A 15,120-nucleotide genomic window follows, 5' to 3' on the forward strand; every position below is an offset into this window, starting at 1 on the left:
CTGTTTTGTATCTACGCTTCCCCATAGTGTTGTGGCCATTTAAATCCCCCATTATAAGTATAGGGGATAGACATTGCAATATGATCATCAAGCTCATCCTGAGGCATATCTGTGCCAGGTGAGATGTAGCATACAAGGTGTGGCTATTAAATAATGAGACTGGTTGCAAAAATGTAGTTTATTATTACAATTGTACAACTTAAATGTTATCCCCTCCTCTATCTATACACCATTGCATACAAATTTTCCAGCGTTGGAAGCAGTGCTGCAAGTCATCAGGTGCTATCTACTTCAGTAGAGCTGCTGTTTTCTCCTTTACCTCATCCACTGACTGAAATTGGGTGCCTTTCAATGTGGATTTCAACTATGGAAAAAGGTAAAAGTTGTATGGAGCTAAGTCCAGCGAGTAAAGTGGATGGTCTAACACTGGGATCTTCTTATCAGCCAGATACTGCTTTACATACAGTGCACTGTGGGCTGGAGCGTTGTCCTGATGGAGAATCTAAGCATTGTTCTTCCACAGATCAGGTCTCTTCTTCCTCACTTGTTCTCTCAGCTTGGCCAGAACCTCAAGGTAATAATGTTGGTCAACTGTCTGACCCTCTGGTACCCATTCAACCATTAACACGTCATTGATATAAAAAAAAACGATTAGCATTGCCTTCAGTTTTGATTTGCTCATTCTTGCTTTTTTCATTCTCGGTGACATGAGAGTTTTCCAGTGCATCGATTGTCTCGTTTCTGGAAAATCCACGTCTGGAATTTGTACTGGAAAATCCATGTCTCATCCATGTGATGATCTTCTGCAAGTCTGGCTCTGCTGTCAGCTGGCAGGATTTGTTTAACTCGACAACTCCACAGCTGACAATTATATAAACATGCATAATCTTCTATCTTCTTCTTCTTTTCAGCCCTTTTCTGTCCACTGCTGAACAAAGACCTCCTCCAGTTCTGTCCACCTTTCTCTGTTCTTGGCAATGGTTGACCAGTTTTCCCCAACAAAATTTGACAATTCATCACTCCATCTTCTTTTAGGATGTCCTTGGTTTCATGTCACATGCATAATACCACAGTAAAAATATATTAGACAAATACAACAGAACGTCAATTATCCTAACTAAATGGAACCAAGGTTAGTTTGGTTAATCAAACAGTCTGGATAATTAAACATACATGAAAATAATCAGTTTATATGAAACAAGCTGTATTTAGGCCTACGATTAAATCCTTTTAATTATTTTAAATATTATTTTAAAAAACTGCATTTTGGGAAATGGTTTGTAAAAATAACCAAAATGTTTTGAATAAACAATGTATATTCTTCTGCTATTTTCAGAAAAGATGCTTTAGAAACTTCTGCTCTTAAAGCATCACCCGATAATCCTCCTCGAGTTTCAAGGTCTCTTGTAGCACAGCAAGATTTGAATATTTTCAACCATCCTGTACTGGCTTTGTATTCAGATGGGCTTTCACAAAAAAATCTCCCATAAATAATAACAAAAATAAATCAACAAAAAAAAAATGGTCTAAATAATAAAAATATGCACTAACTCTCCCAAAATAACACCAAAACTTCTTCCAATAAAAAAAAAAAACACTTCCACATCCATTTCACCAACATTCAAGGTATTAATACAAACATCAGTGATATGTACCATCACTTACACACATCAAAACCTGATCTCTTTTTCCTAACATATACTCAATTAACATCCTCCATGGAAACAACTCACCTTGACTGTCTCAACTACATCCTGCATGATGCATTCTACAAAGTGCTTGAACATGTGCTTTTGTAAAATCTGATATCCCTTGTCAAAAAGGCTAGCCAACAAGGAATCCCCACATTTTGATCTACTCTGGCTCAAGATTTCCTTACCTCATTTTATACAGCCTTCATTTGCTGCCTTTACTGTTTCCCTAAACTGACAATCATGCCACCATTTTTTCAATACTTAACACTAAACATTGATTTCTTACAAACTAATTACCCAAATTATAAGATTATCCTACTAGATCTACTAGGAGGACATCCTTAACACAAAGTGGCTTCCCTACTCAGTTTTTTCAAAAGTGATAGAGAAGGTTATCAACAACCAGCTTCTTTATTACCTGAAGACAACAGTTAATCAGTGACCACCAATATGGATTCAGCCATTCTCTTTCTACAGATAACCTCCTAGTTAATCTCACCCACTTTTACACACAGGCCATGAAAAGATTTGGAAAAATCCATATTATTGCTCTCGATATTTCAAAGACATTTGATTGTGTCTGGCACCGAGGCCTTCATAAATGCCATCTTATGGCCTCCTTCCCAAGCTCTGTGATTGGATTGCCAGCTTCCTCACTGGTTGTCCATTACAAGTGATGGTGGATGGCTTCCTCTTGTCAGATTTCTCCATCAGTGCTGGAGTGCCCCAGGTTCTGTGCTCTCACTCATGCATGTTCTTCTTCCTTTAGATCAAAGATCTTCTCTCTCTCTCTCTCTGACTTCAAATCCTATTCATAGCTTCACTGACAACAGCACTACTCTTTATTCCTCTACCTCAATTGATAAACCCTGTAGTATTCTAATGTTAGATTTTTTTTTTTAAATATCAGATCAATACATGAAGGGCCACAAGACCTATAGCACACTAGTGCCATGTATAGACAAGAGGAATAGAAGAAAGGAGGAATTACAACCCTCAGCTTGATCAGCTGAGGGTTGTAATCTTTGGGGAAAACAGAGTTGGGAAGACTGTTCCAAAGAACAGAAGTAGCTGGAATGAAAGAGGAGGCAGTGAATCTAGTTCGGTGACTTTCAAGATGCATTGTAAAAGGGTGTTGGTTAGCAGTGGCCCTTGTTTTAATAATTATGGAGGAGAGTGGAGGAATAATAGTAACCAATTCAGCAGAGCACTGTCAATGACAGTATCTGTAAAAGAGGCCCAAGGCAGAAACTGAACATCTGTGAGAGAGAGGGATTGAAGTGAGAGGGAAGGATCATTAATTAGCCAGATTGCCCTCATCTGGATAGGTCCAGGAAAGATCGGAGGTGTAGGTCAGTCCAAGAAGAGAAATCTGATTGTGTTTGGATATCTCAGTATTACTGAAGGTAAGAGGAGAGGGATGTGAGCTCTTTCTTGTAAGAGATCGAACAGGACTGAGTTTTGATGTCATCAAGTTTATAAGGTTGTCCTTGCCCCACTGGGATATAGCCATGAGATCCGAGTTCAGGATGCCAGTCATGATAGATCTCGAGGATTCTGATACTTGAACACTGCAAGTGTATGTTGAATGAAAAGGAGTAACGAAGTGCATTGTCATCAACAAAGCTATGGATAGCATTAGAAGTCTGTGAGAGCAGGTCATTATATACAAGTGTAAGAGAGTGGGTAAAAGAACAGAACCCTGGGATGCTCCTGGACTAGTGGAGAAATCTAAGAAGAGGAAACCATCCACCATTACATGTGGTGAGTGATCAGTGAGAAAATTGGCAAGAGCAACTATGTGTATTTCTCCAATTTTTTTCATGGCTTGAGTCCAAAGGTGAAAGCAAAAAGATCAGCTGTAGACCAATAGTGGGGAATCCATACTGCTGGTAACTGATTAGTTGATTCAAGAGTGAGGTGGAAACCTGGGTGGGCAGAAGTTGCACCCAATATCCTTGGCAAAGGACCAGAAAGAATGACTGGTATTTGGGCAGGAGGTGAGTTGGAAACATTTGGGCCTTTCAAGTATGACTCTGGCTTGGTGATTATTCTTTTACAACTGTTGCGAGCTGCAGTACAGACAGAATGAGCAGCTGGAGTTTTGGTCTTCAGCCTGTGGTAAGCAGAGATTTTTTTCTTTTACAGCACTGATACACTTTTTTTTGAGAACCAAGCCTTGGATGGTAGCTGAGAATTTGGAGTGAAATAAGGGATGACAGCCTTCATTCCTGCGAGGATGGTTTCTGTTATTCAGTTGGAGCAGAGTTTGGATCAGAACTAAAGCAGCGGATCATGGGAAGGAAGAATAGAAGTCACTGAGGTCTGCAAAGTTAGCATCCTTGTGATGTCAAAGGACACAAGACTGTGAACTAGTGCAAGAAGGGTGTTCTGTGGAAAAAGACACTTGTATGAGGTTGTGATCCGAGTTACCAACAGGAGAACTGACAACCACTATATACCCAGAAGGGCGCTTGCTAGGAAGAGGTCAAGTGTGTTGGAAAATTACCCCAAAACCTACAACCAAGTTATAGGTTTGGGGGTAATTTGAGATAAGATTTTATTTTCTAGGTCTTCCATGAATAAGTCAGCACAAGAAGGAGAGAGGGGGCTACCCATGGCTAATCCGGTAAGTTGTTGGTAAGTTGTTTGTAGACGGTTTTTTGCCAAACAAAATAGTTCAAAGTTAAACAATGATTGAATAACGTAGTGATGTTTCTTGGGAACAAGTTGTCTAAGATGTTGATGACTTCCACAACTGGAATGTTTGTAAACAGAGATGTGACATCAAGACTAGCTAGTATATCATCTTTAGAAATAGGGATGTTTTTTAATTTCTCAATAAAATGTGAGTTTTTGATATAAGTATCCGAGTTGTAAAATTCTGACTAGATATTTAGACAGTTGGTAAGTTGGAGAATAGATTCCATCAACTATTGGACGTAATAGTGTACCTTCTTTATGTATTTTAGGAACGCAATACAATCTTGGAGTCAATGGGTGCATGGATTTTAGCTTTCTTTTTAAATCTATAGGGCAGTTTTTCATTCCACGTAATAGTTCGTTGGTGTCATTATGGTTTTTTTTGCGTAGGATCTGTACTGAGAACATGTACTGACCAGGGGTGGGGAACCCCTCGCCCGCAGGCAAAATTTCGCCCCTTTGCTGATGTATAACACTTTGAGATCAAAATATAGTAATCTGTCTATACTGGACTTTTACAAATGTACTGATTCTGAAAAATTCCCTTCTTTAAAAAATAATAATGCCTTGAAAATAGCTTCTCAGTCTTCTACTATTTATCAATGCGAGCAATTTTTTTCAAAATTAAGTCTGGCAAAAAATCGCCTTCGTACAAGACACACTGACGCAAATCTTGCCAATGAACTACGAATAGCTGTCTCATCAAGGGTGGCTAATATTTCTAAGCTTCCACAAAAAAATCAGTTTCAGCCTTCTCACTAAAAGGTTTAAGATTAAAGGTAAGCTTCATTAACTTTGATGAAATATTTATTATGCTATTATTGCTTTAATAAAGTTGTCAGTCAAAATAAAATAAATATCATTTTTTAAATAAATTAAATATAGCCTTTGCTTGATTGTTATAATTATATGTCTACACAATTGTAATTAAAAGATACCATATCAGATGAGAATGTTGCACATTTACTTATTGAGATATATACTGCACACTACATACACTATACATAAGAGTTAAAATTTGCCAGTTGCCCGAGGAAGTTTTTAAATTAGCAATTTTCGCCCTTGATACTAAAAAGGTTCCCCACTCCTGTCATAGACAGATGTGTCTGATAATAGATTGTTAATTTTCTCTTCATAATCTTTTGTATTTAAGATAACAGTATTATTGCCTTTGTCCACTTTAAGTATGATGATGTCTTTATTATTCTTTAATTTGAGTAGTGTTCTTCTTTCCATTTGGTTAGAGTTGGTGTTAGATCTTGACGGAGCAGAGAGCATTATGCTGCTTTTTAATCGTAGGTCATTAGCTATTGGGTGTGGTAGCAATGAGATGGCTTTTTTTAAGTTGCAGATGAAATCTATTTAAGGAATAGCAGTATGTCTTAAGGCAAAATTGAATCCTTTTTTGAGAATTGAGATCTCAGGTTTTGTTAAAATGTGATTGGATAGGTTCACTATAACTTGGTTATCTGGTAGAGACAGTTTAGAGTTAATGTGATTATCATATAGCAGGTTGAATTGATCAATTTGCGTCTTTTTGCTGTAACTGAAGGTTTTAGCATAACTGTTGTAAATCATATTATCTAAAGGTTGCCAGGTATCTTCATCAAGGTTATTAGAGATGTCTGTGAACAAATCATAGCATCGAGAGTCTATTTGGCTGAGCAAGGATCTCGTATGGCTAATTCTTTCTTGGAGAACAGCGAATGAAGTTTTGTGGTAAATAATATTAGCTTTTTTGGTTTTAAAATGTTTGAGATAAAGAAATTTTGGAATAAAGTTATTGTCTCAACATCTTTTTAAAAATGTCAGATGGTTTAAACACTTAGCCTTTTTGCATTTTAAACCCTCAAGATTGCATACCTTTAGTTTAGTGATCTCGTCGATCCTGTTCATAGTGTGACTTTTTTCTTGACTACTTGTATTAGAAACTATAACTCATTTTTTAGGAATGTTAGTCAAGTGGGTAATATTTATTATCCGACTAGTTTCACCGATTTTTGTTATCGGCATCTTCAGGGATACAATTGGTAAGCGATATGAAGGTAACAGACAAGGTTTTAACTGACAGTTCTAATTCATACAAAATTAGTACTGTGCGTGAGAACAATACGCATGTTGTGGGTACATGATTTATTGGTCGAGAGACATAATGTAATTGGCGTGAAAGTTCATTTCTTTAGTGTTATCTAACATTATCCCAAAATTTCTTCGTCTCAAACAACATTTTAAAACCAAAAAAGCTAATATTATTTACCACAAAACTTCATTCGCTGTTCTCCGAGAAAGAATTAGCCATACGAGATCCTTGCTCAGCCAAATAGACTCTCAATGCCATGATTTGTTCACAGACATCTCTAATAATATTGATGAAGATACCTGGCAACTTTTAGATAATATGATTTACTACAGTTATGCTAAAACCTTCAGTTACAGCAAAAAGACGCAAATTGATAAATTCAACCTGCTATATGATAATCACATTAACTCTAAACCGTCTCTACCAGATAACCAAGTTATAGTAAATCTATCTAATCACATTTTAACAAAACCCGAGATCTCAATTCTCAAAAAAGGATTCAATTTCGCCTTAAAACCTACTGCTATTCCTAAAATAGATTTAATCTGCAACTTAGAAAAAGCCCATCTCATTGCTACCACACCCAATAGCTACTGACCTATGATTAAAAAGCAGCATAATCCTCTCTGCTCCATCAAGATCTCCTAACAACTCTAACCAAATGGAAAGAAGAACGCTACTCAAATTAAAGAATAATAAAGACATCATCATGCTTAAAGCGGACAAAGGCAATAATACTGTTATCTTAAATACAAAAGATTATGAAGAGAAAATTAATCTATTATCAGACACGTCTGTCTATGATGTTCTCAGTACAGATCCTATGCAAAAAAAACATGACACCAACGAACTATTACGTGGATTGACTAATTGGCCTATAGATTTAATAAGAAAGCTAAAATCCATGCACCCGTTGACTCCAAGATTGTATGGCGTTCCTAAAATACATAAAGAAGGTACACCATTACGTCCAATAGTTGATGGAATCTATTCTCCAACTTACCAACTGTCTAAATATCTAGCCAAAATTTTACAACAACACATTCACAACTCGGATACTTATATCAAAAACTCACAACATTTTATTGAGAAATTAAAAAACATCCCTATCTCTAAAGATGATATACTAGCTAGCCTTGATGTCACATCTCTGTTTACAAACATTCCAGTTGTGGAAGTCTCACCATCTTAGACAACTTGTTCCCAAGAAACATCACTACGTTGTTCAATCATTGTTTAACTTTGAACTATTTTGTTTGGCAAAAAACAGTCTACAAACACTTACTGGATTAGCCATTGGTAGCCCCTTCTCTTCTTCTTGTGCTGACTTATTCATGGAAGACCTAGAAGATAAAATCTTATCTCAAATTACCCCAAAACCAACAACTTGGTACAGATATGTAGATGACATCTTTATCATTTGGAATCAGAAGAAAGAAGAACTAATGGAATATCTCAACAAAATCAATCGTTTCCACCATACTATGAAATTCACATTAGAAATTGAAAAAGATGAAAAACTTCCATTCCTAGACATCCTATTAAAGAAACAAACCAATAACAGTATCAACCTGTCTGTGTATAGAAAACTGACGAATACTGGACGTTACCTCCATTTCAACTCGTCACATCATATATCTCAGAAACTTAGCATTATCCCTATGCTTAAGAAAAGAGCTATACAGTATACCACAAACCAAGATGACTTACAAGAAGAATTAACTACAATATCCGGAAAGCTATCCTAAAAGACTCATCAACAAGATTCTCTTTTCAGATATACCACAAAGACAACGTGATGACACCCAATACATCAGCACTGTAACTATTCCATTTGTTAGCACCATTTCCAAAAAATTGGCTATCCTTCTAAAACCACACAATATTAGAGTAACATTCAAGCCAGTCAACACTGTTCGGAAATTTTTAAGATCACCGAAAGACCCTCATCCATTCTACAAGTACTCTGGAGTATACAATATACCTTGTTCCTGTGGTGTTAGTTACATTGGTCAGACCTCTAGAAGCTTCGAAACGAGACAGAAGGAGCACATAGGCTATGTTAGAAACAACAGACAAGATATTTCAGGCCTTTCTTCCCACTTCGCCACTACCAACCATCTTATTGAGTGGGATAAGAGTCCTATGACCTATATAGAAGAGAACTACCATTCCAGAACCTTCAAAGAAGCTGCTATAGTAGCCCGTTCAACAGGAAACCTAAATAAGAATCAAGGTCTAATCCTACCTGGTATTTGGAAAACTTTAATTAGATCACTAAACACTAAAGAAATGAAATTTCATGCCAATTACATTATGTCTCTCAACCAATAAATCATGTACCCGCGACACGCGTATTGTTCTCACGCACAGTACTATTTTTTATGAATTAGAACTATCAGTTAAAACCTAGTCTGTTACCTTCATATCGCTTACCAATTGTATCCCTGAAGATGCCGATAGCAAAAATCGGTGAAACTAGTCGGATAATAAATATTACTCACTTGACTAACATTCCTAAAAAATGAGTTATAGTTTCTAATACAAGTAGTCAAGAAAAAAGTCACACTAAATATAAATCTGCTTTGGAAAATGGATACAAGGAAGGCCTCTACTAATAAATAACTAAAATTATTGTGTTGCCTTTAAAATTATTCTAATTGCTCAAAGTAAACTTCATTTAATGTGTTTCAAAGTAAACTTCTTTATTGCAGTAATTTTTATTAATCCTGTTTTTCTCTCCCTCCATTTTTTTTTTATTTTGTTACTATTTTTTGTTGTCTTCTCTTCTCTTTATTTTTTCGTGGCAGAGCGTGAAGAACTAAAATTATTTTAAGAAATTAGTTAAAAAATGATCAATAGTATGCTGTGATTGTCGATGACTAGCTATTTTAAGAATGATAAAAGATAATAAAGTTATTCACACAAAGACACTGCTTATGGTAGGAGGAAGTGGTTCTGGAAACAAATTATCTTTTGCAAAAATAGCATGATACTTAACAGAGAATCATGAGGGAACCCCTCCTCTTGGGAAGAGAGTAGATCACATTCAAACTTGGAAGATTCAGTTAGAAATAAGTTTTTCATAAAGAGATAGGTTCCCTCTAAGACCAAAATTTTGCAGGTCTTTCAGTACACCAAACTTCCAAGAAGTGTCATGCCTGTGTTCTGTGTCAAAATCAATACTGTGTGCTAAGTGTCATGTTTAAGGAAAGTTTTTGTGATGGACACTTCCAGTCTTCCCAGAGGAAACCTTACAACTACTAAAAAAGAGGCGAAATATGAAACAAGACAAAAACTTAATTTCTAAAATAGAATATGCAGAACTATGCAAAACAATAAGGAAAAAAGATAAGAAATGAAATAAGATCTTATAATACTAAAAAAAGAATTGAAAACAATAAAAATATGAAAATACTAAGAAAACATTTATCAGTTGGCTAAAGTCAAATAACTGCAATAAAAGATAAGAATGGAACTATAATAAGGAACCAAGAACAAATCCTAAGCAGGCCAGATGAATTTTATAAAGAACTTTATAGTGATCCTTCAATAGATAAATCAAATATAAATAACTCTTCTCCATCACACAAAGAATTGATCCCCCCATTCACTTCAGATGAAATAAAACAAGCATTAAAACAAATGAAAAATGGAAAATGTCCTGGTGAAGATCTAATTCACACAGAATTAATTATTAAATGGGGAGGAAATAATATCATTCACTATGTCACAAACTTACTAAATCTATGCCTAGAAAAGGGGAAGATACCAGAAAACTGAAAAAATGCTACTTTGATACTATTATTTAAAAAATGGGACAAAGAAGAAGTAAAGAACTATAGACCAATTAGTATTCTCTCCAGTCTGTACAAATTCTCACAAAAGTAATAACAAACAGGTTAACCCCTCTTCTAGACCCAAATCAACCAATAGAACAAGCAGGATTCTGTAAAGGCTTTAACACAATTGATCATATTCATGCAGTAAAACAAATAATAGAAAAGCAGAAGAAAACCAATTGCCTCTCTGTTTAGCCTTTATTGATTATGAAAAAGCATTCGATTCCATCAAAACTAATGCAATAATCAAAGCACTCCAGAATCAGGGAGTTCCTGGAGAATATATGGACTTCCTCCAGGAAATATACCACACTGCAACAGCAACAATCCAACTTCACACAAGTAGCAATAAAATTTCAATCGAAAAAGGTGTCCGACAAGGAGACTCTCTATCACCCAAAATCTTTACAGCAGTCCTTCAAGAAATATTTAATAATATAAATTGGACAAACCTTGGTATAAAAATTTATAACAGAAACTTAACACACCTAAGATATGCAGATGATATCATAATTTTTGCAACCACTCCAGAAGACCTTAATATAATAATAGATCATGAAATATAATATAATATAATCATGAAAGCAGAAAAGTCAGTCTAAAAATAAACAGAGAAAAAACTAAGATCATGTTTAATCATTTTGTAACACCAAAAAACATAATAATAGAAAACAATTTCTTGGAAAGAGTCTCTTCATATACATACTCAGGTCATCTCATTGATCTAAACTGTAGACTCCAAAAGGAAAGAAATAGGAGAGTTCAACTTGCCTGGGGTGCATTCAGAAAATTGAAAAGCATTTTTCAAAACAATGATGTCTCACCCTGTTTAAAAAGGAAGACATTTAACTAGTATATACTTCTAGTCATCGCATATGGTTGTGAAACTTGGTCGCTAACAAAAGCACTGGCAAATAAACTAACAACTCAAAGAAAAATGGAGAGGTTGATGCTAGGCATCACATTAAAAGATAAGAAGCGAAACACCTGGATAAGAAGCCAGACTCACATTACTGACATCATTCTTCACCATAAGCAACTAAAATGGAAATGGGCCGGACATCTATCCAGGATAGAAGATGAGCGATGGACCACTATACTAACGAACTGGATCCAAAAGAAAGGAAATGAGACTGAGGATGTCCTAAAAGAAGGTGGAGTGATGAATTCAAAATTTGTTGGGAAAAATTGGTCAACCAATGCCAAGAACAGAGAAAGATGGAAAGAACTGGAGAAGGCCTTCGTCCAGCAGTGGACAGAAAATGGCTGAAAAGAAGAAGACTTTCAGTCTGATTAAATGATCCAACATTGAATCATTTTTACAGAAGCCAAGCTATCTTGGGGAAAAAAAAAAAAAAGTTTTTGCTCTCCAGAAACAATAAAAGATGAGAATAAATCATCTGTACTTTGAATTGGAAAAATAAGGCAATACCAGACACTATACCATCACTACAGATAGCATAGTAGACCATGGGGGAAGGTGACTTACCGTGACACCACTCAGCTATACAAGTGAGTCCATGTTGCCAAAACAATTCATCCACACCAGGCCACTGAATCTCAGAGATGGTGGCCCAGAGGGAAAATAAATCTCAGATATAGGAAGAATATTACCATTATAATACAAAACTACCAGTATAATATGGCGGTTTTGCATTATGTCCAAAGCAACTAAGTCTATGATGTCAGTATATTGTCTTTTAACTGGATATTTTTGCAGTCTGTAAACCCAGAGTTTACCCTGCCACCTCCACATTAAACTGACTAACTCACTTCAAATTAAATTAAACTAGCCAGGAAATTATAGTTTTGTTTAATCCTTCATCCAAGTGTATGCAAACAAAGTCTGTGCATGAAACATCTTCACAACTCTGCTATATGTATATAGAGACTAATAATTTTACATCAATTGCCTTAGTATCCCATAAAGCAAAGCACGCATCCTTTTGGGTGTATAATGCTATGCATTATTAGAAGGTACACTATCGAGTCTGGTTTCAGCCTTGCACTGGTTTCAGATTTGTATATGGGAAATATATGACTTCTGCATTAGTGCAACCTTTGTATCTGAAACCAGTCTCGACTGTGGCTCTTTTCATAATACATAGCAATATACCTGTCCAAAAAGACATGTGGTTTGTGTTATGGGATACTAAGACAATTAATGTAAAGTCATGAGCCTCTATATACAAGTAACCTAGTTGTGAAGATACTTCACATCCAATTACACCCGGACAAAGAATTAAACAAAAATATAATTTCTTAGTAAGTTTAATTTATAACCAAGTAAATAAATTTTCTACAACTCAGCTGAAAAGTCCTTATAATGGTTCTTCACATCCTAGATGAGATTTTAAGCAAGGTCTTTCCAACAACATGGGTGTCACCGATACCAACTAAGCTATGCATTTCCCATCACTGGGAGATTCTCTTCGCCACAAACAGCTATCTCACATGTTTACTTCCTGCAACAACTATTCATCAAGAACTAAATGTGCTACAAATGACCAAGCTTTCAGAGACAGGACACACAAAACTTACCATACATCCAAAATCTGAACATATATTGTTATAGAAACAGAATGTAAAAGAATATAATATACTTTTAGCAATAACAGAGCAAACAGGAAGGGTTAGGGACATTTGCCAATAATATCAGAAAAAATTGAAGCCAAAAATAGTAGGAGTTCAACAGGAGATTATAGTATTGCATGAGATTACAGCAAAATATACCTGTTACAGCATACAATTATGGAAGTGTCTTCAACTATAGCAATATAGACTGAAAGGAGGAAGTACATGAATGAAAAGAAATGATATTTATGAAAAATGATAAAGCACCAGACATAGACAACATTCAAAAAGAACGTCTAGAAAAAGGGGAAGAAAAACAAGTCAGAGAAAAACAGTTACCTAAGGAAACTGTTCAACAAAATATTAAAGAAAGGAAATTTACCAACAGAATGTAGAACAAGCCAGATCATACCCACCACAAAAAAAGAAATGTCAGACCCTGCACTAACTATAGACCAATCACCCTTTTAAGCCACTGTTATAAAATATTCATCAGGATTCTTCAAAACAGAGATGGAAGAAGATTTGGATTTAGAAAATAGCAGAAGCACAACAGATACAATTTTCACATTAAACGGATTAGCAGATCTTATGAGAGACAAAAATAAAAACCTCTACTGCTGTTTTATCGACTTCAAACAAGCTTTTGACTCAATAAAGAGAAGCAAATGCCTTAAAATTCTAAAAAACAGAGGTTTCAACAAATATCTATTAAATTGTATCAAGAATTACTATTCAGAAACACAAGCAATAGTGAACTACATAAACATAGAAACAGATCCAATAGCAATTAAAAAAAGAGTTATGTGAGGCTATCCATTGTCAACATATTTATTCATCCTGTACCTAAAAGAAGTAGCAGACGAAGGACTACAAATGTGTGAAGGCATATATTTAAATGGAAGAAATATAACATTTAAAGTATGCTGATGACATAGTTATCACTACAGACAGCCAAGAAAAATTAGAAAATATCCTGACCAAGCTGTATCAAACAAGTAACCAGTTGATTTTCATATCATATTTTAGTAAAAATAAAACTAATGGTAATTATTATTATTATTATTATTATTATTGTTCCGGGAAACTCCAAGGAGTCGACAGACTCATCGAGGGAGGCCCTAACATCATGTCAAGAACAACTATTCAACATTCACACAGTATCTATCATACCTTGCCTTGAGCTCATTCACGGTCGTAGCACCCACAACAGACTCTGGAAGCTTATTCCACTCATTTACCACTCTCCAAGTAAAGAACCTAGCTCTAACACCCTTGTCAACCACGCTCTTGCCCAGCTTCCATGCATGGCCCCTAGTCCTCCCACCACCAGTCATATTTTCAAAAATATCTTCTGGATCAATCTTATAAAAACCATTCAGTAATTTGAATGTCTCAATCATATCACCCCTCCTTCGCCTATCGTCCAATTTCTGCAACCCACAAATCTTCAACCTATTCTCATAAGGTTCATTCCGCAGACCTGCTATCATCTTGGTCACTCGTCTCTGGACCCTCTCCACTTCCTCCCCATCACGAAGAAACCCTGGTGCCCATAGCTGGGCACAGAAGTCCAGATGGGGTCTTATCAAGGCTCAATATAGAGGAACAACAACTTGTTCGTCTCTGCATGTTAAAGTATTTTTCAGAAGCCAAGTGATTTGGTGAGCTGTTTTAGTTACTTTTGCAATGTGCCCCCTAAACTTCAACTCCCTATCCACCAACACTCCCAAATCCCTGGCCTCATCAATCTCCTGGAGTATGATTCCACCAATGCGATATACTGCTGCTATTCTTTTCACCCCAAAGTGCATAACCTTACACTTTGCCACATTAAATTCACATCCATTTTTCCTAGCCCAGTCCTCCAAACTATCCAAATCATCCTGTAAAATTTTGACATCTTGTGCACTCACAATTGCTCTACCCAACTTTGCATCATCAGCAAACAAGTGAACACTTCCTCTCAGATTCTTTCCAATATCATTGATGAACAAATTGAAAAGCAGTGGTCCAAGAACAGAGCCCTGTGGCACTCCACTAGTCACAAGACGTCTTTTAGACTCCACTCCTGAATAAGCCACTCTTTGATATCTCTCCTTCAACCACCCTCTTATCCATCTCACCAACCCTATATCTATACCCATCTGCTCCAGTTTACTGATTAGGGTTCCATGTGGTATCCTATCAAAGGCCTTGGCAAGGTCCAGTAGTATCACTGTAAACC

The 15,120-nt window shown here is 36.0% G+C and overlaps 1 protein-coding gene across 1 annotated transcript in view; it reads right to left on the bottom strand.

Moving 5' to 3' along the window:
• Positions 1-15,120, bottom strand: part of LOC150094459 (uncharacterized) — a 216,094-nt gene that overhangs the window by 31,100 nt on the left and 169,874 nt on the right. The gene's annotated exons all lie outside the window — the stretch shown is intronic.

The sequence above is a fragment of the Typopeltis vanoorti genome, chromosome 22 (genome assembly GCF_054136105.1).
Source record: "Typopeltis vanoorti isolate ZY-2024b chromosome 22, IOZ_Tvanoo_1.0, whole genome shotgun sequence".
NCBI lineage: Eukaryota > Metazoa > Arthropoda > Arachnida > Uropygi > Thelyphonidae > Typopeltis > Typopeltis vanoorti.